At 37.1% G+C, this 22,384-nt stretch overlaps 1 protein-coding gene across 1 annotated transcript in view; it reads right to left on the bottom strand.

Moving 5' to 3' along the window:
- LOC123672596 (hemicentin-1) overlaps positions 1-22,384 on the bottom strand; it is a 454,027-nt gene that overhangs the window by 57,220 nt on the left and 374,423 nt on the right. The window lies entirely within an intron of this gene.

Raw genomic sequence — 22,384 nt, 5'->3', positions numbered from 1 at the left:
AATTGAAGCCAAATAATGACCATCATTTAAGTGGCATACATGAATTTCCAATGGGATACCTTTCATTTACTCCAAATTCAATATACTTCCATCACAACTTTTATTGATACAACCTTTAGTGTAACTCCATGGTTCAATTTCGATCTACGACCTAAATAAACACTTAAGTTGATGGCAATAATGAATGATTAAAAAGGAACAAAGTTACCCATATAAATTTTGTAGCTGGGCTGAATCCCTTTGCAGAGCAGAGACACTTGCTGGATAGAGTGCCATTCTAAAATGCTGTTATTATACAGGGTTATAACTATTTAGAGGTGCACTACAGGGATATCAAAAATCGTTAGAAATACAGAGTGGCTTGAATTACGAAAAAGTTGCGTTATTTAGAGATGGTGGTGTAAACAGATCCAAAATATCAATGGTTTCCGAGATATCTTGAAAAAACTAAAAATCGAGATTTTCTTTTTTTTCTTCATAACTCATTTGTTTCTGAAGATAACTTCACGAAATTAGGTTTGTAGCCATTATCCAAAATAGAGATTCTAATGTGTCTTCAGATTTTTCCTGTTTTTTATCGTTTCAGAGACGCGATAGCCAATTTTTTTCTTATGGACGCCATATTGGTTTTCCTTATGGGACGCTGAAGAAAAAATTTGAGAATTCAACAATGTATCACACTCTACAAAAATATCAAGTCTAGCTGCGCAAACTTGAACTTCCTTTTTATTTCTTTTGTTTAAGTAGTAGGCTGGTATCAGAATTGTCAAATAATTTGTTACTGGGCTGTATGCTATCCTTTTCAACTCCATAGAAGACCACTCCATTCACCTAAAGCCACAGTTTGGTGTGCTGTGTCTCAATTCGGAGTGATAGGCCATTATTTTTTCGAAGAGGAAAATGTCATCGTCTCAGTTACTCCCCAGCGTTTTGTGTCAATGTTGGAAACCTTCCTATAGCCTGAATTGAAAGAACTTGCTGAAGGACACGATCTGGGTGACATCTGGTTCCAGCGGAATGGCGCAACAGCTCGAACTTTATTAGCTATTTTGGGACAAGGAGACTTGTCTCACTGAGCGGGGACGTTGGTTGGCCAGCGCGTTCACCAGATTTGAGCATCTGCTTCCTTTGAGGCCACCTTAGAGATAAGGTCTTCAAACATCGTCCACACACTCTGCCAGAACTCAAGCAGTGAATAACCAAAGAAATTCGGTCCACACCACTCGAGATATGCCGAAAAGCGGTGGAAAACTTCCAAAATCGCCTACATCAGTGTGTCGCTGCTGACGGCCGCCATCTGGGTGATATCGTTTTCAAAACTTGAACAAAAAAACTATATTTCCTACTGCATCCAATGAATAAAACCGTTTGTCTCTAACTTCTACCATTTTTTTCAAATAGCCTTTTGAAATTCGTCAGTCGGCTCTGCCGCACCCTGTAACACCGATCTCAATACCGTATTAGGCACCAAGTGTTACGGCTAAGTATCAAAAGATTAGGAGAACAAACGAGAACACTTGAGAGTGGAATGGTCTCGAGAATTGTTATCCTATTTTCGTTAATACACCTAGGAATTCCAGAAAAATGAGAACCGACAATCGTATACCTCACAAACAGCGTCTAGCAATGTTCGTTTGCTGCAGCCGTCCTGCTTATTCGCAATATCAACGGAGGACGAAGTTAAAACGGCGGGGGATTAAGCCACCGACACAGTCTGGAGGATTCGACACTTCCAAACCGTTGATTTTATGGTACACGTATTCGAAATTAAGTTTATAGTTATTCTAGGGTAATTGGTTTATCCAGTAGCACGCTGATGGCCTAATTGAAAATCGGGCTTGGTTACCTCCAAGGCCTTTAGTTGGAACTCTCAATTTTCTCAGTTAGGTTTTGCTAGGGGGAACAAACTGGTATTTCTTTAATTAATAATAATAATAAATAATAATAAATAATCTTTATTTCAAAACAATTCAAGTTACAAACAAGAAGAGAAATGAAACAGTGTCAAAAAAGAAATGAGGTTCTAAATCATCCAAAGAATTCTTCTATACTATATGGTTCCATGTTCAATAATAAATTAAAAACTTTTTTTTTGAAAGGTTTAAGTAGATCAATCTTTTGTATATCCTTTGGTAATTTATTAAAAAACTTTAAACAGCGGTACTCTGCTTGCTTTTGAGTTGTTGAAAGGCTATGTTTTGGTAAATTGTATGATAGTGTTCTTGTGTCATAATTTTTCTTGAGATTCAGATATGGAGAAAACAGATCTTTATGTTTATGAAAAAATATTAAACATTCTTGAATATACAATGCATAAAGTGTTAATATGCGGTTCTTTTTGAAATATCCTCCACATGATTCTCTGAATGATAATTTTTCTATAATTCTTATAGCTTTTTTCTGTAGTACAAACAAAGGCTGAATGTTTCCCGAACCATAGAAAATAACACCAAATCTCAATTTTGACTCTATAGTAGCATGATAGACTGTCTTTATAATTTTTGTACTCAGATATTTGGCAACTACTCTCAAAGCATAAATGGATGGACCTATTTTATTACTAAGATGTTCTATGTGCTGTTTCCAGTTCAGTTCCTCATCGATGTGGACGCCCAAGAACCTAGTAGCCTCTGAAACCTTATATTTGCATTAAACTACCTTATCAATTACTTTGGGGGGCGATTACAAAATATTAACAAGATGAAAGCTCCGCCGTGAAGTCCAGGGTCAATTTGGCCATATGAGGCCACATAATTCTATATATGAGATGACATCAACAAATCAAATTTGTTCGAAAGAAGTTTTTTGAAAAAAGCCAGTGTTTACTTTACAAACATCCAGAGACAATCTCTGGGTTGTCTGAGCTTAATCTTTGCATTATTTGATTTTCATTTGTTCCGAAATTTTGGATTCTGATTAGCGATTTCAGATTTTCGCTCACATTCACTTTAAGAAATTATTCAACCAGTTTGAATTCAACTCGTGAAGAAAAGATAATCTATCTCACAAAGAATTGAAAAGTTTAAAAATAAAAAATCAATTTGAGAATCTCTTGGAATTTACCTCAATTTCACATAAAGCTTAAAATTGTTGTCTTTTATATTAATTAGAAAATCTCAACTATGTATGTGGATCGCATTTGTTGTAACGGAATTATCGGGTAATTTTTTTAGATATTCTGTAACATTTTCCATGGTTCTGATCAACACGAAATTTTGCAGTAAGCTTTAAATGATTATTCTCATTGAATATGCAAAATGTCAACTCTATCGCATCATTAATCGCAGAAATATTGGGTATTCCTTTTCAATATGTACTTGAATTATTTTATAATTCTAATGATGTGATCAGCTTCGCAAGGAGTTTGAAATTGTTTTTTCACACCTAAATTGATTTTGTGGTCACGGAAATATTGGGTAATTTTTTTTCCATATTCTTCAAGAATTTTCTAAAGCTCTGGTTAATCTATCAACACAAAAATGTTCACAAATCTTTTGAAATATTTAGTATTTTGATATTTTTTTCAATATTCTTTTCGGATTTTTTATGGTTTTGATGGTATGATCACAAGAAATTTTTAATTTCCTTTCGATATTCTATTTGAATTTGGTATGGTTCTGATTTCGCGATCAATTTCAAAATTCACACGAATTGTCAATCTATTCGTTGTTGTCTGTATTTTATTTCCTTTGTACTTGCATTGGTTCGACTTGAACATTATTTGGATTTTAAATAATGTTTTGAATTTTGAAAAGAACATGTAGTTACACATCCTCCTATATGTAATGCACAGAGATCATGTTGCCTCTGCTGAACAACAAAAGTGACCTGCTTCCATAACCAATAGCTTGCGATAACATAACTTCAACAATGTGATGAACATAGCTTTACATTGAAAATTGAGGATCTTGCCTTCAACCACGTATCCTTTGCACCCTTACAACGCATCCAACGGTTGGAGAGTAATTCGACTGTCAGCTGTGACTATCCCCACTTAGCCATTGATCCCTTTATACTATATCGCTGCACTGTTCCACTGGACTATGAATGCTCGCTGAAATAACGTTGAAAATCCTGTCTTTCCAAATGAATTTTTCAATACACATTCAAACACGGGATCATAAACAAGTGTTCCGTTGTCAGTAGACTAACCTTATGCATTGAGAGGTCACTAATGTGGTAACATATCCTTGAATAAACTGGAGTTATTTCTAGTTGAAATGCAAGTTTGCACAACATCAGATCTGATTATTCTCTTATATCATTATTGAAATAAAGGTTTTAATTGTGAGGAATGATTAAGGAACAAAAAAATTGAAGAAAATCAATAGAGTACTAGACTGTAAAGTGAAGTGAAACATCGATAGTCGTTTCCCATATTCCAAAATGACTGGTGCCTTTCAAATCACCCATTCCTATCGTGAACATAAAGTTGGGGCCTTTCCGTATCGATAACTCTAAAAAACCGTGAAAGTCCCCGAATAGCTTCGATTCCAATCGCAATATGCCTCATATAACAGACGACGGTGCAAAAACTGAAATCACCCCGTCGTCCTAACCGATGTCGTCCTCCCTTATCGCCCTTTTTTCACAAATATACGTTTCTAATATATCCTCCCATAATTCGTCCAATTTACTACGTGTGGCAGGGATGGGGTACATATTCGCGATTTGGGGATGCTTTATTTCCCCATCCTTCACTTGAAAACGAGCGTAAAAAGACATCTGATTCGGTAGCCTTCCGAGCATACTTTTTGTCCATTAGTCTCGGTTTATGCTGTAGTCTTCTTTGCGAGGAACTGGAGGTATTGATTCAGAAGGAGGAATACATTAAGATAGGGAATTGTATCATGAAAGAATTATGACTCGATGAATATATCAAGGAATCCACAAGACATCAAAAATAATTATCCCATCGAAATAAGTAGCAGAAGTTAGTTGATCAATTAGATGTTAATAGAATAGAATAGAATAGAGTTTATTTAGTACAAATACAAAATAAACTACAGAAAATAAAGCTGTGAGTTATTCCCCCTGAGGTAACAACTGTGTACAGCATTCAAATTATTATTTATTCCCTATTTTACGGTAACAAAAAAACTGAAAAACTAGCAACTATACTTATGTATAGTTGCTAGTGATAAATAAGTTCCAACTTTAAGTGATCCCTGTCTCAGCGGGTATTGTAGGTACGTCTCTTTATCAGTGAATATTAATTGGTTACTACTACGGTAACCCCAAGATTAAGGATTTCCTCAATGAAAACCATCTATTTCATAGAATTGACATAATTATCGGAATTATATTATGTGTACAACTTTGCTTCCGCCGTTTTGCAGTCGATGGCTGTAGCGGTAAGTGATAGCCGAAATAAATAGATCGTAGATCCCATACAATGAGCTTAGGTATTTGTAAACATAGCGTCTTTGAAATATTTGTCGATTTGTGTCTACATCATAAAGTCATTCTCGATCAAACAACTCAGTTTACGAGCCAAATTCTCGTCATTTGCGGGAGGTTTTAATTTTCTGCTTTAATATGGAGAAATCTGCGACTGAGGCTTATCGAATGCTCTCAAATTCCTATGGTGAGGGCGCTATTAGTGAAAGAACGCGCCGAGAGTGGTTTCAACGCTTCAAGAACGGTGATTTTGACGTCGAAGACCAGCATGGCAGTGGAAGAGAGAAGGTTTTCGAAGATGCAGAATTGTAGGCACTACTTGATCAAGACTCCTGTCAAACGCAAATAGAAATAGCATGATCATTGATGCAGCAAGCAATTTCAAAACGCCTGAAAGCCGTGGGAAATGATTCAGAAACAAGGAAATTAGGTGCCGTACGAGTTGAGGCCGAGAGATGTTGAACGGCGTTTTTTTGCTTGTGACCAGCTGCTTGTAAGATAAAGACGGAAGGGATATCTGTATCGCATTATGATTGGAAATGAAAAATAGGTTCATTACGATAATTCCAGCGTAGAAAATCATGGGAATATCCCGTCCATGCTTTCACTTCGACGACCAAACCAAGGTCATGCTCAGTATTTGGTGTACTATGAGTTGTTAAAACCACCTGAAATAATTACAGGCGATAGTAATCGAAAGCAATTAATGCGTTTGAGCCTTGCATTGAGAGACAAATGGCCGCAATACAACGAGAGGCAAGATAAAGAGATATTACAGCATGAAAATGCTCGATCCCATGTTGCGAAAGTGGTCAAGACATACTTGCTGGCCTGGCTGACCAGCACTTCCGGTCTTATGAAGAAGTGAAAAATTGGAAAGAGTGGTCAAGACATATTTGGAAACGTTGAAATAGGAAGTCCTATCTCACCCGCCATATTCTCCAAACGTTGTCCCTTGTTTCGATCAATGGCACACGGCCTGGCTGAACAGCGCTTTCGATCTTATGAAGAAGTAAAAAATTTGATCGATTCGTGGATCGTTTCAAAAGATGACCAGTTTTTTGAACGCGAGATTCCTACGCTGCCTGAAAGATAGGAGAAAATAGTAGCCAGAGATGGACAATACTTGGAACCATAAATGTATGACCAGTTTTTTACAATAAAGCCTCTAATTTAGGAAAAAAACGGCAGAAGCAAAGTTGTACGCCTATGTATCTATCTTGAATCGATTCCTGAAAAAAAGTTTTTGATTTATTCATCTGCCAATGTGAAAAATTTCCAAATAAAAGGTTTCATTTTGATTTTAAGAAAGAGTTTACTTTAAGAGAAATCAATGGATTTTTATTTCAATGTAGAGAAGAAAGAATGCCATTTACGATCGTAAACGATATCAGCCAAATGGCTACGGTTGCAGCACCATATTCTTTTCATGAAATTTTCTATGACCAATCAGCACATTTGCGGAAGTATGTCCTTCACGAATTCCATCTTGAGTGTCTTGAAGCGATTGTGGAGTATTGGGTTGAACCTTATTCATCACGTGGCCCCAAAGGAAAAAGTCTTTATGTGTTGCATCTCAAGATCTCGGTGATCAATTGTGATCATCTCTTCGAGATATAACACGACCAGGAAAAATTTCTTGCCAAATTGTCTAATTGTTAACCAGCTTCTATTTGTTATTTGGTTTTACTACATAAATGCTGTTATCAAAATATACGTTAATACTTGTTAATTGTTTCGTGATGACATTTGTCACTTGTTATTTGCTATTTGATGCTGCATAAACGCACCCCGGGATTGGGTCCAAACATGTGAATTTCCATAAGTAGAAATTTCAACGTTCAACAACTGAATAACATTTGTGACTAACGAAAATCCCTCAGCGTCATCGTAATCATTTTACATTAAATAAATTTCACTGATTCATTAGTTATTCGGCAACATATGCCTTGCTGCGTGATACAATAAGCCGCTAAATTCATTTTCCATTCAACTGATCAATAAATCCCTAGATTAATATATCATTTTCTATGAATTGAGGTATATGCGTTTTCATGCGATTATTGTTCAAAATGTTTATCCAACAATTCCGAAGGCTGATTGGATCCTGAATTTGGCTGATTATGCTGCAATGAATTGAATTATAGCGGATGTCGACTATGAACCAGCGGATGACGGAACGGCTGTCCATTATTTATGTTGATGGGATATTGAAAATAATCGATGTCCGTTGAAATTTCAATATGATTCGATGCAGTGTCGGTCGGGGTGAGTTATGAAAGAGGGGGTCACATTGTAACAACAAAATTTGGATTGAATTTTGTTCCGGTAGATTTGAATAGAGTGGCGCATGTGCGTTTGAAATAAGAGGGATCACCACGTGGCTTTCCGGGTATCAATCAAACATTACGTACCCAATACCCACTAATTTCCCCTTTGGCGCTCCTTTGTACGGTGTACGAAGTTGTACATTTACTTTATCTGAAATGCCGAGAAGATTTTTTAGAAAGCATGTCAACATCCAAATGACGAGCTTAAAACACAAGCTGCCTACAATCTTATTGACGATGTTATTAGGATACTAACCTTTCACGAAAGGTCAATGGTTTCTTTTACACCACACTCACATGGAACACTTTCAATAGAATGTCATTTGAAGAGCATACTATAGCAACGACTATGACCTGCCCTAAGTCGATTTAAAACACACCAAATTTTCCAAGGGAGAATGAAACCTACATAGAACACTCTCTGAAGGATCAACGATTAGACTTTTGTTGAAAACATTACAAGAACCCCATTCAGAATGCCAAATTTCCTTGTCACTATCATTAGATTGAAGGAAAGTATTAATCCATAAAGGTTTGCATGACTTCAATCTAGCAATTCTAGTAGATACTAGAATTGCAAAACACCTATTGCAAAACGGCGGAAGCAAAGTTGTACTACCAAATATCTTGATTCTTCTGCGAATTTCTCCATTTGAAAAATTTGCTTGTGAAATTGAAGTCGAAGAATAATATTCTTCCAAAATTAACGTATTCTTCAAGGGGTGCTGATGCCAGCACTCTTCGTACGACAACTTTGGCTTTGGTTTTTTTCTGTTGCTGAATACTGTTGTTCTTGTTGGTTCAGTAGAGCTCATTTCATAAAATTGATGCACAGCTTCACGTTTCTATGAGAATCATCAGTGGAACTATTAGGTCTATTATCTAATGATAGCTAATGAAGGTGTGCATCAATTTTATGAAATGAGCACTACTGAACCAACAAGAACAACAGTATTCAGCAACAGAAAAAAACCAAAGCCAAAGTTGTCGTACGAAGAGTGCTGGCATCAGCACCCCTTGAAGAATACGTTAATTTTGGAAGAATATTATTCTTCGACTTCAATTTCACAAGCAAATTTTTCAAATGGAGAAATTCGCAGAAAAATCAAGATATTTGGTAGTACAACTTTGCTTCCGCCGTTTTGCAATAGGTGTTTTGCAATTCTAGTATCTACTAGAATTGCTAGATTGAAGTCATGCAAACCTTTATGGATTAATACTTTCCTTCAATCTAATGATAGTGACAAGGAAATTTGGCATTCTGAATGGGGTTCTTGTAATGTTTTCAACAAAAGTCTAATCGTTGATCCTTCAGAGAGTGTTCTATGTAGGTTTCATTCTCCCTTGGAAAATTTGGTATGTTTTAAATCGACTTAGGGCAGGTCATAGTCGTTGCTATAGTATGCTCTTCAAATGACATTCTATTGAAAGTGTTCCATGTGAGTGTGGTGTAAAAGAAACCATTGACCTTTCGTGAAAGGTTAGTATCCTAATAACATCGTCAATAAGATTGTAGGCAGCTTGTGTTTTAAGCTCGTCATTTGGATGTTGACATGCTTTCTAAAAAATCTTCTCGGCATTTCAGATAAAGTAAATGTACAACTTCGTACACCGTACAAAGGAGCGCCAAAGGGGAAATTAGTGGGTATTGGGTACGTAATGTTTGATTGATACACGGAAAGCCACGTGGTGATCCCTCTTATTTCAAATGCACATGCGCCACACTAGTCAAATCTACCGGAACTAAATTCAATCCAAATTTTGTTGTTACAATGTGACCCCCTCTTTCATAACTCACCCCGACCGACACTGCATCGAATCATATCGAAATTTCAACGGATCGATTCGTAGATCACTTCAAAAGATGACCAGTTTTCCGAACGCGGGATTAGTACGCTGCCCGAAAGATGGGAGAAAGTAGTGGCCAGCGATGGACCATTTTCGAATCACAAATGTATAACAAGGTTTTTTACAATAAAGCCTTGAATTTCGGAAAAAAAACGGCGGAAGCAAAGTTGTACGCCTATGTATAATTATGAAGGAATTATTGAAAATTGATCCAGAAGGACACATCACCTCAGTATGCGTCGTTTATGTAGGTAACTCGGAATATCCCCGATTCGCAGACTGGCAACATAGATAACCCGAAAACGAGAAATCTCGTGAGCTAGTTCCGCGTGAATGCCCCCCTGGGAGATCTAGTTACAGCGCTCTTTGATCCCATCGTTCTGGTGCCGCTTAAATTTCGGAGGGTTCCTGGAAACTCCATTTTGCCCCTGCGCTCCCCACCGCTTCGGCGATAAGGCCTCCTTGCGCCGAAAGTTTATCTGTGACGAATATTTCTGTGTTATCTGAGGGGAAATGAGGATTAAACGATGAGTAACTGCTATGGGGGCCTTTGGAGTGTGAAAAAAATATGAGCCTTCCGGGACCGCACGGGAAGATTGAGGCCGGGGGTCACGTGGGGACGGAAAGGATACTCCGGTTGGTTGAACTCATTGTCCGATTTCGGCGGCTTTTCAACGTGCGGACAGTTTTTGGGGGCAGAGGGAAAATTTATTTTTTATGTATGGTGAATGTGCGTTTTCGATATAATTTAATGTTGGGTGATTATTTGGGAAGGTTGCGTTCTGAGTAAACATTCTGTTGAGAAAATATCGGGTAGTTCCATAGATATAATAACATGGACTTGCCGTCACGTGACTCACAACGCTTTTGCAGATTATCAAAGAGAGAGAGAGGATGGAATCACAGGGACACCGCTGTTTTGGTGTAGCGGTTTTTTGAGCTGATTTTATATCAATTTGATGTACTGAATTCAAGTAACGTATTCATTTTTACCTAGAAGCCCAAATTTATAAGATATACAATTTAAGAGAAATATAAGTTACATCATTCTAAATCAAAAAGTGTAGCAAACAAAAGTAGATACGAAATTTTTATTTTAATTATACCAAATACAATAATATGTCGTACTTACAAACAAAAAAAAAACATTGAAGAAATCAAATAGTCACTCAACACTTCGAAAGCTTCTTTTCCGCGACATTCTTGAACATTTTCAAACATTCCAGCAGTAATCTGCCATCTGCCAAAAAACCATTTTTTTTGTTGCCCTGTAATTAATGGCAAAACATCAATGTATTGATGATTTCTAGAATTAATGTATTAAATAACTATGGCGTTTAGTAATATTGAGTCATTTGAATGAGAAATAGCTGAATGAATCATATTTATGAACTGTATGGGACCAATTATTCGAATTGGACATTCCTTTCTATAATGTAATCAAATGTATTATTATTATGTTCAAATAAATATATTATTAAATGTTCCAGATATCTAAATTTTTTTTCATTCTAGTTTTGACAGAAATGTTATTAAGTTGTTATTTAAGGAAGTGAATATTATTATAGATAATTGAATTTATATTTAATACCATGTAGCTAACTGAACTGAAGTGATTTGAAAATTGTTCATAAATAATAACACCTACAACAGAACAATTATTGATTATTGATCACGCATGATGTTATTTTGTATGTTTTCCTGATTTCCTTTACTTTCTTGTATTTTTTTTCTCTTCCGGGGCCTGAAAACTGTCTGTTCAGGTGTATATGGGCTGTTTATATCTTTATTTTAATTATTTTATTGGATTACGTTCATGATATAGCATTGATATTTTCTTTAAAAATTATTATTGATTTTATATTGATTGTTGTTTTTGATTTTCTGTAATAAGGTTCATTACCTGTTGAAAATAAAGGCTTATTATTATTATTTTGAAATTTTTAAATTTTATAACTGTTCTCTGTAGAACAAATTGCTGAAATATTTTTGAGAAATGAACTGAGGGAAATCGTGAGTGTTATTGGGGATGAAATTGGTATTTTTTTAGGTTTTATTTTGTTTTATTTTTAGAACTTGGTGCTGAAATATCTATGGGTTTGATACGCTTCCCCTCATGAATTTAATTTTCGTATTCCCACTACCTAAAGTCATTAGTTTTAGCTGAATAAAGTGTCGTTAGCCTCTTGTATTATAACTTCTACGATTTCTGAACACAGAGTTATTTCCTTTTGAAAATTATACCCGCACATTCCTTGGTGTCTTTGATGTCTTCCATTATATCATCTTCCTTAGCTTCCTTTCTACTTTCGTTTTACTTTCATCTTTGATTTTGACATTTTTCTGTGAGTTTTAATTCATTAACAAATCAGACTATTCGTCGGTCTTTTTATTGTATGATCAGTCCAAACTTCATTTATTCTTATATTCATAGTTCCACTCTATTATTTTGTCTTCGTTTTGGAATTTTAGGTCAGGATAAGATGTCATTTCATGTGTTCTTAGACGTATGTCCTTTTAGATTTAGTAGCTCTTTTGTGCTTTTTTATCTGATTTATTCTGTGGATTTCTGGATGAAAAACACTTTAAGTTGAGTAGGAAGAATTTTTTTATTGACCTTGAAATTTCTCATCTTTCATAGGCGCATGTTTGAATCGATCTTTGATAAAACACTTCGTGTTTTCTATTTTTTTTTGGCTACGTTCTTTTATTCTTTGGCACTCACTGAGCAACTTCTTCAGAAAAAAAAAATGTGATTTTCAGAATTCTAATTTTTACCGCTGGTTCTTGATTTTCAGTCAATTAATCAGATGATAAATCCTTGACGTAAGTGGATACATGAATGACTTTTGCTGTCTTTCGCGTGTTAGTTGTTATCATATGCAAGCTGTATTATAAATTTCCCCACACTTGGATCATTTACAATTACATATCCACACACTTTCATTCGGGATGAACTGCAAATATTGCTTTTTTTCGATTCTTTTCACTTGAAACGTAGCATCATGCATTGGCGAATCCAGGATTTCTTCAACGTTGGGGGGGGGCGCGTAAAATATCAAATTTCATGAAAGTTACACAAAAGGAGTGTTTAAAAGTCTTTTTTCCATTTTTTAACATGAATTGCGTCGAACGAAGATGAAGCATCATCGCTCAAGGAAGGAGCGCGTGCCCCCTACGCTCATCACTCCTTTGTCCACCAAGTATGTTTTATGGGCATCAAATAATCAATCTGACGAGTGTAGATAAAGAACAGTAGATATAATAATCCAAACCATTCAGAATGAGAACACGAAAAACCGCAGATTGAACCGTTATAATATATGTTGTAAAATGTTTCACCGCAATCGATTCCAAGCTTTGTTATTGGATACGACAAACTAAGTCCACGTCATTTCTCCTGTTGAGGTGGCTAGTCCCATAATCCCTCAATATACAACCGCATGTTCGTCCGCCAGTGAAAGGAATTTATTTTATGATTACACGATGAAGTATATTCGGCGGAAACCGCATCATTCCAAACTGAGTGTGTCCCACATTTTTATTACACGGTGCTTAGACCAGACGTAATAATGATAAAGGTACATTTATTTACTCGGTCGCCGGATATAAATTCTTATTACGTTCTATAAAAAGAACGGGCTGAAAGAATTATGTCTAGTTGGGAAAAGTGTTATGGAAGAATGGTTGATTACTTATCAATGAATTATCTTCTTTTCATGAGTCAATAAGTGCGGAGCATAATAACATGGTCGTACAACTTTGCTTACGCCGATTTTTCTTCGAAATTTTAGGCTTTATTGTAGAAAACTGGTTATACATTTATGATTCAAAGTATTTTCTATCGCTGGCCACTACTTTCTCCCATCTTTCGGACAGGGTACGAATGGAAAATGGGAAAGGTCATTTTTTTAAGCGATCCATGAATCCTTCCAATTTTTCACTTCCCATTTCAACGTATGTCTTAACCATTCTCGCAGCATGGGGTAGAGTATTGTCATGCTGTCTCGTTGTCTTGCGACCGTTTTCCTTCAATACTCGGCTAAAAAGCATTTATTGCTTTCGATAACGATCGCCTGTGATTGTTTCAGTCGGTTTTAACAACTCATAATACACTAGCCCGAGCTGATCCCACCAAATACTGAGCATGACCTTGGAAACGTGAATATTCGGTTAGGCCGTCGACGTGGAAGCATGGCCGGGATATCTCCATGATTTTCTTCGCTTGAGAATGAACCCATTTTCCTTTTCTATTCATAATACCATGCAGAAATTCATTCCGTCTTTGCCTTGCAAACGCCGTTCAACATCTCTCGGCTTCCACTCGTACGGCACCCAATTTCCTTGTTTCCAATTCATTTCCATAAGTTTCAGGCGTGTTGAAATGGCTTGTTGCGTCACTGCCAATGATCCTGCCCATTCTTGTTGCGTTTGACACGAGTTGACACGAGCATAGACTATTTAAACGGAGAATAGATGAGACACTAGTAGAACAAGCTTCAACGCCATCTGTTTTTGTAGAACATTACTAATTCGTGAAAAAAGCTCAATTGAAAAAGGAATCTGTATCGTAAAGCTGCCTCAAAAAGAATTCTGTAGTGCACCTTTTGAATAGGTAAGTACACCCATATACAAGAGGCAAAAATTTTTTTGAAATTCAAATTCCAAAAGGAAATCAGAAATGGATTCGTGCAAGTTATCGATGAGTGAGGAAATTTATTTTCATGAAAATAATACCTGCAACGAACTTTCATCTGATTTTCTTTTGGAATCGAGAAATGAGGATCAATAATCAAATTCTGGATAGAATAAAAATTTATTAACTGAAATATCACCAATTGAAAATACAGATTTATTTCATGAATAACCTTTTTTCAGCTTTCCATTGCTTTCCAAACAATCACTATGAAAATGGCATTGGCATATTCTAACATGCTTAATTTGATATTTCTCCAATTCCAAAAGTTTCCTATTGCATCTCGATTTTCACATCCAATAACACAGCACGTCTTCACTCTTGCAGGCATATCGAAATTTATTATATTTCAAAAAGAACGTGTCAAACAACTCCTTGTGTCAGTTGACATTTCAAAGGTTTTTTGATAATAATGATTATACATTATACTTACGATTTTCATACATCTCCCCACACAAGCTGCATATAAACCTGGAGACTTTCCTCCCAATAGACCGTAACGTGTATGGGAGCCACTATTCACGAGTGATCTCCATGAATGCAACGACATCTAACTATCAAATTGAAAATAATTTTTTCGTGTATTAGTGTCCTCCTCCGACAGATGGCGCGGAATATACGAGTGGCTCATCTATTTTTTTAGTTTGTCTATGGACACGAGTAAAGGCTCCAATTCTGCATCATCGAAAACTGTCTTTCTTCCACCGCCATGCTGGTCTTCGACGTCAAAATTGAAAAAACATTCGACACGTTCTTTAACTTACAGTGGCTTACCATAGGTATTTCAGAGTATTGGATGAGCCTCAGCCGCAGATTTCTTCATAGTAAAGCCGTAAATTAAAACCTTCCGTAAATTACGAAAATTTGACTAGTAAGCTGCATGTTTAATCGAAAATACCTTTATGATGTAGACACAAATCATCTATTATTTCGATGGCGTTATGCTTATTGTATGACATCTACGATCTACTTATTCAGACTACCACTTACTGCTACAACCATCTATTGCAAATCGGCGGAAGAAAAGTCGTACACCTATAGTAAAAATAATTTTTCTGACTATTACACATTTTCTTGACGTCATTCGATAACAGTCTCATTCAAAAATGATACATGTACGCCAACTCTCCTCTAAGTTTCAATACCTTTTCTGTAGAAAGATTTATCTTTGCTTTTCAACCTCGACAATCACTTTTTCATTAGAACCAAACTTCTGTCTCTGGGGCTTTTTTTGAGATCTGCAAAAAGCCAGTAATCACTGGGGACCAGATCTGTAGCATATGCTACAGATCTGGTTCCCAGTGATTACTGAAACTGGGTGATTAATCAGTTGAAAATGTTATTTGTTCAATTTGACCATTTTTATCGATTTGGGACAAGGAACATTGTCTTGGTGAAATAGATTTTTTTTCGTTTGCATTTGAGACGTTTTCTCTTGATTTCTAGAATCAGTCGATTTATTCACTTAAATTGATCCTCCGAAGAATCAGTAATTTTCGTTTGCACCTTCAATTTGAAAACACCCTGTAAAACAAAAATGGAGAATACTCAGTTCAACAAATTCTTCCCAGCGAAAAGCTCCCATGAATCTGCAGAGTTGCAGAACTTCTTCCAGACTGGAATGTTGTAGATGTCTACGGGAAATGTCCGATTTCTCAAGTGACCTCTCAGACCGATCCTTCTTTCTCGAACAGGAAACAATTCAGCCAATTCCGATCGACAGGGATAACTGATAGATGCAGCTAATAAAGTCTGAACACCGAAATATCGGTTTTTCAAGGGAATTTATTGCCTCAAACTATATGGGAAGGTTTCGCGATTATTAATATTACCACGTGTTCTCAAGTGGCCGTTAGCGTTTAACGAGCATATTCGTATTCATGTGAATACCGCAAATTCACAAAATATTACAGATGAGGCTGGAATATTCAGCGGAATTGATCGGTTATCGCCGGTTTGGGAAGCATGCAGTTTGGCGGAAAATTGTTCCTTTTTGAAGTTTTCAGACCCCACCAGAATTCACTAGTGCAGTATTGATGAAAAATTTTCCAATGCAACTCTTTAAATCTCCTTTATTTTCATTCACTGATCCTAGGTTTCGCGAGTGTTTATTTTATGAATAATTTATTATGCTTAAATTTTCATATATCATGATTTGATGTTTGGCCCCAACCATAATCACATCGAAAATACGTTAGGATAAGACTGTGTGTGTTGACTCTAACCCCATCCACCTAAATACATAGCTAAATAATTTATCTCGAAATGAATGGAGATATCTGATCGAACACCATACTCTTTTCAATGTACATATCATTCCATTCAGTGTGAAATAAGCTTGTATACTAGAATATCACGCAAATCTGAAAAATATACCTGCTATCTTATCTTTCCTTCCTCTGAAATGAATTTCTGATTTTATTAATCTTATCGGGGGTGTTCAGAAAGTTCGTTGTTTCAAATTGATATTTTTGTGTTTTCACCATCCTTATTTTTTTTATTATGTCAAATCATCTTTGTTATATACATATGGTATGTCTTTCACAGACTATATTTCTCATTGTTCACAATTGGTATTGTTAATTTACTGTTAATTTTTCACGCTTCTGAAGTATGAAAGCCTTAAGAGCATCCGAAGAGTCCCACACCGTAGGGACTATGACAAATGGCTATAAACCAAACTGTAATATATGTTTATGAGAGATTCTTTGGGTAGCAGATCCCTCACTCTATTCAAAACATAAAAAAAACTATTCACTTTCCCACACAAGTATTCAAGATGCGTGCACCAATTCTAGTTGTTATCCAGACAGATGCCAAGAAATTTAGAACTAACCTAGACAAGATAACATTATCCAGGTATAACGAGTAACCAGCTTACGATCACTCTGTCGCATCGTAAAATGAATACACTCAGTTATTATCTATTATTATGACACCAACTCACAAAACTCTGTATGAGAAGCTCACACAACCTCTGCAGCTCCTCAAAAGATGAAGCTGTAATTGCTACAGAAGCATCATCAGCGCAAAAACTTATTTATAAAGTTCCTTATCAAGGACGAGATACCTTGAGAAGCCATCAAGTTGATGAAAACAACCCCCAGATTGTCAGGAGATCATTGATGAAAAGCAGAAACAGAAGGGATCCAAGGACGGAACCGTGTGATACTCCCAGATTCACATCGTACTCAGAAGATAGTGAGCCTTCAATCCTAACAGACATAGATTTACCCTCCAGATAGCAATAAATCCAATCTAAAATTTCATCTCAAAACCCGAGGTTATAGCTTTTTTCTATGATGAATTGGATGGAAAGACTATCGAATGCCTTCGAGAGGTCAAAAAACAGCTCAGGCATATGAAGACCATTACCAAGCCATTCATAAACGTAGATAATGTAGTCAACTGCTGCTGTCTGAGTTGAGCGACCTGACCGAAAACCATGATGGGAATCAGTCAGTATATAAACTCCTCTAAAGGTTTTTCCAGAGTAAGTGAGCACACTAGTGTTTTAGACATCTTAGAAACAACCATTGAAATCTCTCATGCAGCTTAAAACACACCCATTAGTTTCAATATGAGCGGTTACAGAAATTAGTGTATGTTCAACCTGTCACTCTCCACTGAAAAGCGAACAGAGTTCCCAGCTTACAAACACGACAGAATCGGTTAGTTTCTGGTTTCTCTCACTATCCACAATTGACTCTGCAGGCACTCGTCTTTCTGCCGCCCTTCAAGCGTAATATAAACGCCGCCAGAGTTTCTCGAACGAGATTTACGAGCGCGAAACCAGATCATCAGCGGAATCACATCCGAATGAGACCGAGACGAAGTCGCAATTTAGCCCAATGTAACCTTGAATTTTTGCCGTCGATCGTCTATACCGACACCCAGTTTATTGTTGATTTAACCTCAAAATGACATTGACAGAAAAATGACGCGAGCGCAGCCATAAGAAACGATGCGGAAATCAAGTGAAAAGAGACCAATACCATTAAAAATCGAAGAAGACTAGTACCTTCAAAAGTCGCTACTTTGGTCTTAAGAGGGGTTCACACCGGTTCAGCGATCAGTTCAAAAATTAGTACGCTTTATTTTAAGCTAGAGACCTTCGATTCATATGAGTTTCACTATTATTCATTTTGAAGAGTACGTTTTTGCGGAAAGTCCTCATTTATTAATTTTTTTCAGAGTGGAAATATAATTCTATGAATTATTTATTGAAGAATAAAAATATGCATGATTTAACTTTCCGAACAAACATTTATTGTTTTTGGAATTTTAACATAGAAATATCATACAAAAAGTCTTGTCAAACTGAAAAACTGAAAATCCGTTTTTACTAAAATTAAAATAGAGACGTAAAAACGTAGATATTTTGAATTCTTGCATGTGGTAGAAAAGAACGGTAAATCCGACGAACTTTTCAGATTGCTTTAATCATCCTGAAAATTGGGGGAATCTCAAAAATGCTGAGGAGAGAGGAGTAGTTGAACTTTGGCAGATCATGAAAACGTCCGTGGTATAAATTCCTCTTAAGGTTTCTCCAGAGTTAGTGAGCACAGCAGGTAGTTAGGTTAATGTCCTCCTAGCAACAACCATCGAAATCTCTCATGCAGCTAAAAAAACACCCTTTAGTTCCAATATGGGCGGTTACAGAAATTAGAGTATGTTCAACCGGAGGTTCAATCTCCATTCACTCTCCACTGAAAAGCGAGTCGAGCTCCCAACTTACAAACACACGAAACGATAGAATCAGTTAGTTTCTGGTTTCTCTCACTATCCACAATTGACTGCAGGCACTCGTCTTTCTGCCGCCCTTCAAGCGTAATATAAACGCCGCCAGAGTTTCTCGAACGAGATTTACGAGCGCGAAACCAGATCATCAGCGGAATCGCATCCGAATGAGACCGACACGAAGTCGCAATTTAGCCTAATGTAACTTTAAATTTTTGCTGTCGAGCGTCTATACCCTGTTTTTTGTTGATTTAACCTCAAAATGACGTTGACAAATATAAGACGCGAGCACCGCCATAAGAAACGATACGGAAATCAAGTGAAAAAAGACCAATACCATCAAAATCCAAAAAGGCTAGTCCCTTCAGAAGTCGCCAATTTGGTCTTAAGAGAGGTTCACACCGTTTCAGCGATCAGTTCAAAAATTAGTACGCTTTATTTTAAGCTAGAGACTTTCGATTCATATTAGGTATCGATATTATTCATTTTAAAGAGTTCGTCATTGCAGAAAGTCCTTATTTATTAATTTTTTTAGAGTGGAAAAAAGAATTCCATGTATTATTTATTGAAGAATAAATATATGCGTGATTTAACTTTCCGAACAAACATTTATTTTTTTATGAATTTTAACATAGAAATATCATACAAAAAATCTCGTTAAACGCTGAAAATCCGTTTTTACTAAAATTAAAATAGAGTCGTAAAAACGTATTTTTAATTCTTGCATGTGGTAGAAAAGATCGGTAAATCCGACGAACCTTTGAGATTGCTTTAATCATCCTGAAAATTGGTGGAATCTCAAAAACGCTGAGAAGAGAGGAGTAGTTGAACTTGAAACGTGAAAACTTCACGTGGTATAAACTCCTCTTAAGGTTTCTCCAGAGTTAGTGAGCACAGCAGGTATTTAAGTTAGTGTCCTCCTAGCAGCAACCATCGAAACCTCTCAAGCAGTTAAAAAAACACCCGTTAGTTCCAATATGGGCGGTTACAGAAATTAGAGTATGTTCAACCGGAGGTTCAATCTCCATTCACTCTCCACTGAAAAGCGAGTCGAGCTCCCAACTTACAAACACGCGAAACGACGGAATCGGTTAGTTTCTGGTTTCTCTCACTATCCACAATTGACTCGGCAGGCACTCGTCTTGATAAACGTGGCAATTTCTGCCGCCCTTCAAGCGTAATATAAACGCCGCCAGAGTTTCTCGAACGAGATTTACGAGCGCGAAACCAGATCATCAGCGGAATCGCATCCGAATGAGACCGACACGAAGTCGCAATTTAGCCTAATGTAACCTTAAATTTTTGCCGTCGAGCGTCGTCTATACTACCGCCTCGTGAAGTCATCAGATCCAGCCAGCTCACGGCGTAGATCAAATGGCTCAGATTACGGAACAAACACCGTATAAATAAGCGGGAAGTGGTTCGTTGGAGCTAGGGGGGCGGGGCGCTTGGATTTTGTAAGTGTAATGTAATTTTCCACGAAAGAGCTCTCGGGACGGGCCCTTAAACGTGTACGAGTTTACGGTTTCCTTCGAGGGGTAACTCCTAGAATAATTAAGCAGTTAACGAAAGGCGCACGGCGAATGCATGTGTGGCAGGGACGGATCCTGTTTCGCCAAAGCGATTCGATAGATTCGAGGTCGGTGGACACGATCTTGTTTCCCCATTCAGAGCAGTATTAACATACATTGATTGTGGAAATGTTGAACTGAAATACACTGGTGAGCAAAATACAAAGGGTCACTGATATTTTACACTGTTTTTTTTTCAATAGACTGACGTGTTCAAATTGATTCTTCTTCATCTTTCTTTCATTAGAAAATCAACTCAATATGCGCATAATGTTGACCTATGGGCTAAAAAACTCGATAATAGAAAACATTTCGTATAGTTCTTCACTATGAATTAATCCTTCATCAGCTCAACATTGGTTATTAAAAAGTTTGTTTTTCATTCTCTGAAAGAAACAATTTCATAAAATGAGTCTACCAATTGAAGATTGTGCGATAATAGTGGGCTGAGAAAGAGATATGTTGCTAGAAGAATGAATGCTAGCCTATCTACCTCCCAAAGAATATCGAGAAGGCATCAGGTGGCACGCCGGCTGACAAGAAGACTTGGATCTTTTCGCGATGGTATGAGAGGGTGTGTCTTCGGCAGAGATCACTGGATAGCCCAACTGATGAGTCCACCAGCGATCTCAGAACGAAACACCGTAATCACTAGAGAGGGAGTACCCCCGTTATTTGGGTCGAGAAAGTCTCGCCAAAAGTGGTGACTCCGACGTGTGGTGGAAAGCTGCGATCACGTTAGAGCTCTGAGGCTACTCACTGCCCTGCTCACGTCACCACAAGCACCAATGGCATGCTGCGTCTTTGATTTTCCGCCTCCACAGCTCGCTTGTGCTCCCTCTCTCTCCATCCAATTATACCTTCACACCTCCTCCTCTGGTAGGTCGTCGGTACTGGTGGGGAAGTGTGTAGTGACTCTGAATGGCGTTGCTAGCTTCGCGTCATTCTCCAGCAAGGCATAGGTGGGTTCATGAAGAAACCCCGAATTTAAACAGACATAGTGTAAGAGGGCGTATCTTTGGCAGAGATCGCTGGATAGCCCAAATGATGAGTCCACCAGCGATCTCGGGACAAAACACCGTAATCCCTAGAGAGAGGGCGCACCTAAGTTATTTGGCTCGAGAAAGTTTCTATTACAGTATCAGGACCATAGAATCTATTTATATTTTCAGTTTCCTGGCTTGCATTCTTAAAAATTTGAAATTTTCTTTTTACTAGTTGACGCGCGCCCTTACTAAACTGAATCGACTACTCACAAAATCGTCAGGAAAGTTTTTGTAGTACGAAATCCTATCTTTCTAACGTCATCTAGTGGAACCCGGTCGGACTTATACAATGCGAGATGCAGATAACTAAAGCCCCATCTATTAGAAAAATAATGGATTTCTTTTCACTACACCTACACCTCTTTGCGAATAATAAGTTTATTTTCCCCTCAGAGTGATTATTCGATAATTTCCACAAGCCCTGAGCTCACAGAGCTCTAGGGTGGGCGGTTTAGGTAAAACAACGATATAAACAACAATCTTTCAAATTGATAAACATATTTCTTGGTTGATCACCTACTGATAAGCTAAAATGATGAGCATACTGAAATTGACCCGTTTGTTTATATTTCCAGTCAACGTCAACATTCCAAATTCTCCATTATTAATTCGTGAGCGGAGATCGAAGCCATATTGAAATAGAGCAATCAATTAGTAATTTGAAATCTTTGTTATATAATTCTAGATTGAAAGTAGAATTAGTTGGATGGATTTCACAATTGATTAATTTCGAAAGCATCCTGATTACACTCT

This window comes from Harmonia axyridis, chromosome 2, assembly GCF_914767665.1.
Source record: "Harmonia axyridis chromosome 2, icHarAxyr1.1, whole genome shotgun sequence".
Classification (NCBI taxonomy): domain Eukaryota; kingdom Metazoa; phylum Arthropoda; class Insecta; order Coleoptera; family Coccinellidae; genus Harmonia; species Harmonia axyridis.
The sequence above is the reverse complement of the archived record's forward strand: the minus strand, read 5'-3'. Positions and strand labels throughout refer to the sequence as shown.